Raw genomic sequence first — 5,000 nt, forward strand, 5'->3', positions numbered from 1 at the left:
CGTGTATACGTGCGTTCGGGCATAGCGTTGACTAAAAAAGGTTCACGGTACAATGTATGCAATTTATATATTAGATAAATTGTAGTTAAATATACATCATATTTATGATTAATTACACCGGATTTGTTATCTTTCCGCAAGTTCTTAGTTACTATTAATAATTATGCAAGATCTTCAAATACTGTCTCAAGGGGATGCTTACAGCATAAATCACCATGCTTAATTTCAGGAAAAAAAAATTTTATTATATTTTTGGCAACTCGGAAAATAATGTTTAAAGATAATTTTTGACCCAGGAAGTAATTTTAATGCGTGAAAACAATGCAATTAAAATATGATATTATATTTCCGTTACAGGGACAGGAAACAAACCGCGATATTTCGTTGAAGAAAGTACTAATACATCAATTAAGATGCATATTTGCGCCGTTAATAATACTAATACTATCTTTGTTGTAATTCTATGATGGTAGACAAACTAACACGTGCCAAACAGAAACGTGATGTGGTTTTGATTACTTGGCCGTATCTAGTTGTTTTTTTCCGGTAGATCTTAACCTTTCCTGAAATAAATGTCTGAAAACGAAGTGTATGCGAGACATTTGACAAAATATATAAAAGATAAGAGATAATAGCGATGCCATACCCCCTACAAATGAAAATAAAAATAACAAAGGAAACCTCCAATATCAACCCCTGATATATTCTTAATAAGTTTGTAATCTGGAGAGAGAGAGAGAGAGAGAGAGAGAGAGAGAGAGAGTGAGTGAGTGAGTGAGTGAGTGAGTGAGTGAGTGAGTGAGTGAGTGAGTGAGTGAGTGTGTGAGTGAGTGAGTGAGTGAGTGAGTGAGTGAGTGAGTGAGTGAGTGAGTGAGTGAGTGAGTGAGTGAGTGAGTGAGTGAGTGAGTGAGTGAGGGGGAGAGGGGGAGGGAGAGAGAGAGGGAGAGAGATATATATAGAGAGAAAGGGGGAGGGATGGAGAGAGAGAGAGCCAATTTGCGAGAGATTGTTTTTTGAGCGACAATGGCGTTTTAAAATATATGTTATTGAAACCAAATCACTCGATACCCAAGTTACTAATAGCCTATACAAATCATTCTTGAATAAACCCATTTACAATATACAATGAAATAGGGCAATGTTCGCTTTGTAAGTACGATGATGTATGGGCTGACACATATATTGATTGGAATCCCTTTTAGAGTAAACATGTCACGAGATGGCCCGCACACTTAGCCTGTAAGTTTACAACTCCAACAAAAAAAAACAAGAACGCGAATAAAAACACTTATCAAACGGGTGTGGTGAAATACTGAGCAATAATGGTCTCTTGGATTAATGCAGACATTGTACAAACTTGTTGAAACTAAATACTAGGCAACTTGCATGTGTTTTATATGGCAGACTATGACATACAATATGTAATAAATGTGTTATAATTTGGTCAGCGTGTATTGTTTTTCTACTTTATTTCGTGGTGGCTTATTTTAAAGTAAGTTTCAGTGTCCATATGGTTCATAATCATGATGTGATGCATGTGTCCTGGCAAAGCAGGGTTCAAAATGTCACGTAGATTATTCTGTTTTATTTTGTGATTGTTGTATTATATTCGCAATTATATCAAAGTGGACGACTGGGAGTCATTTTGCAGTACAAGGACCAACTTGAAGATGATCGATCGACTTTGGCTGCTCGAATGAAAATACTGCTTTCAGCTTTATCTTTGAATGTCCTTTTTGTTGTAAAGTCATTTTTCAAACCCAGGAACAGAGGATGTCCGGCTTTGGCTACTCGGAATCAAAATCCTGCTTTCAGATTATCTTTTTTGTTTTATTTTGGAATGTCATTCTAAAGATAGTGTATTATTTTTGCAGTGACAACTTCGGTTTTATGTATGAGTGGATGTCTCGAAGTGATTTTATTTTCAAACCGAGGACCAGGATATCCGGATTTGGCTACCCAGAATCAAAAATCCTGCTTTCAGCTTATATTTTTGTTTTACATTAGAATTCTTTTTATTCGATAGTGTATTAGTTTCGTAATGACAACTTCATATCTAGAAGGAGACGACTTGGAGTCCCTTATTTCAATACATGGCACTCCTAGGATGTCCGGAGTATGGTTACACGAATCAAAATCATGTTTTCAGCGGACTACGTGAGAGATGAAAGTGATAGATACTTTCAAGGTTGCTTCTTAATCGACATATTCCAATTTTTGGGGTTCACTACGTAACACATAAGGTGAACTCGTATCATTAGTTGTATCTCAAGCACCAGCAGTGAGTCTACACCGCCTATTATCGGAGTAAATGGTGGGTCAACCGAAGGTGAAAACAGCGGGGATACTATATATGACTGATGCTGCATACATCACGGCAATTCCCATCCCTGGGCCATTGCATAGTAAATAGCCAATCACCTGGGATCATGCTGTCTGACGATCGAGACACTGTCTTGAATCAAACATTGACACAATTTCTCAAAGTTCGAGCATTTGGAAAAGGTGTTCTAGACACGTTTAAATAAAGTTTGTTGTCTCTAACATCGATGCATTTCGATACACAAAAAAGACAGTTCTTTCTTGTTTCAAATCTATCAAGTTTCTTCAGTTGGAAAGCCATAAGCGATCTGTCAGCACTTTGTACACAATTACGAAAAGTAAACACTCCCATAGAGACACTCTATAAATGTAAACTTCACTGAAAGTAGATGCTAACAATTTAGATTCGTCTGATGAAGGTGATGAAAACATAACGATCTACATGGAAGAAATGTGAGTTTAGACCATATTGTACCAACTCCAAAGACTAACTTAGGTCACGGTGCTCTCAGACTTCAAGTTTGGTAATGCAGTTCGCCAGAATAACCGTTAACGTTCAAGTTGAAACGACATCATGATCGCGAACGACAACTCTGCGAATTTAGTCTTTCAATATATTCAATATCAAATTTTTTTTATCATTTTGTTACGAATTTGATAATTTCACATTCAATCACATTAAGTGTACGGTTGCCATGGTGAGGGTTACTAAGTCTGCCTCAAAATTCAATCTTGGAAAAGTTAGTTTTTTTGAAGTTCTATAGCACGCTAAATAAAGACTATTGTAAAATCGCTTTTTGAAAAAAAAGTGTATTGACTGTTCAGGGTGTACAAAAACTGGCACATTTTCAACTTCTCCAATCCGTCTTTCGTTGTGAGGTTTCCATCATTGCACGGTTTTAACTTCTTTAAGTGCCGGAGACTCAAATTGTCAGATTGTTATATTTTATTTGCAATCCGTTGGTATACTGATTGTGATTTGTTAGACGGTTATGGCTAATTACGGCACTCAATAGAGGTCAAAGGTTATGCCATGATGTCATACTCATGACAGCATACGAAAAATATGTAAGAACAAGTATTGGAGGAGATTCTTATAGAGCACACCTGCATTAAAAGTACAAGCTAAAGTAAATAAACCGGAAATTCAGTATGCTTGTCTTGTCTCGTTTGGTTTTGTTACTCTTCACCAAACTATGCTTGGAATCCTTTTCGGGTCGTGCAATGTGTGTAAAGTTGTTTGTTTGTTTGTTTGTTGTAGTAGTTAATTCTGTCATTACGTTTGTGTGTGTATTTGTGTGACAGTGTGTAGTTTATGTTCATAATTAGCATATGCGTGGTTTCTTTTTCCATTACACGTAGGCTTTACTTTGAACGACAATCTGCTTCGATTTCTCTCCTTCACAGAAGCAATTCACCATCAACTCCCTGTCACGTTTGTCCGTGGCTAAGTCAATACTGCGTTCAGCCATAGAGTGGTTGAAATGTCTTACTTGGATGATATATTAGAAATATTTTTGTAATCTTTAAAATAGTTTTTTGATATTTCATTTAGATGTATGGCTGTTGTATGACATTTCCTGTCAAGATATCGCGTGGGAACAATCCATTTCTCGCTCGAATGTAGGACACAGCGCAACAAATCTGTCATTGAAGAATTTTATCTAGAAAGCCATAAACACTGTAGCGTGAAAACATTGACCATTTACGGTATTGCAGATTTACAACGACCAGCGGAGGAAATCAGAGTCTATTGTCTTTACACGAGCTTTCAAACGAAAACAAACCTGACCCAATTTTGTTTTGTTCTCGTTTTATCTATATTTTAATCCCTTTTTGCTGTAGTAAACCGGACTATGGACTGAATGAAATTCCGGAATTTTAATTGTCTTTAACCAAATGTTTCACAAGCTAAAATGACTGATACGCTGGTGTATTTATAGCAGAGTTTCAAAAACGTATGGGAAACTATATCACTACAGCCCGTTTCAAGAATGCGTTCACTGGCTCTGTTTGCCATGATACAATATTGCACCACGCAGAAACGCACAAGGAACTGCACTAGGGTGGCAAGATTGCACTCAAATGTCTTGCTACAATATTTCTATTATGAAATACACCATTTAAACGCACTCCTACTAGACGCAGACACGCGGACGCAAATGTTTTGACGTCTGCATTAGACAAAGTGTAACAAGAAACTATATTCTGTTATTCATTCAAATTTGCTACATTATAAAGTGCATGCACAGTTTCTTATTGGTTATATCAAATAGAACCAGTGAACTGTAACTTGAAACGGACTGTAGTGTCGTCTACCATTAATGACAGTGACAATCATATCCCAAATATTTACAGTTTTGAATGTATATTTGGGTGTGGTTTAAAGGTAAAGTTCTTTTGTGTTCTTTGGTAATTAAATACATACCAAGACCTCCATTCCGGTGAGTGTGACGAACTCACTTGATATTCAAGTGTTTGTACATAGTCTCAAAATTCTTTCTTTATCTAAAATGGTAAATTTGAAATCTTGTTAGCTTTGTTTGTGTCGTGCTGCTATCACTGGGAGACAAGAATTCGATGACCTCGCTCGTTCACGGATGACCTCTAGTGTGTTGGATTGCTCAGTTCACGTGACTGGAGGAAAGAAATACGATATATTCCATGGAAATGTGTAA

Source organism: Glandiceps talaboti, chromosome 16 (assembly GCF_964340395.1).
Source record: "Glandiceps talaboti chromosome 16, keGlaTala1.1, whole genome shotgun sequence".
Lineage (NCBI taxonomy): Eukaryota > Metazoa > Hemichordata > Enteropneusta > Spengelidae > Glandiceps > Glandiceps talaboti.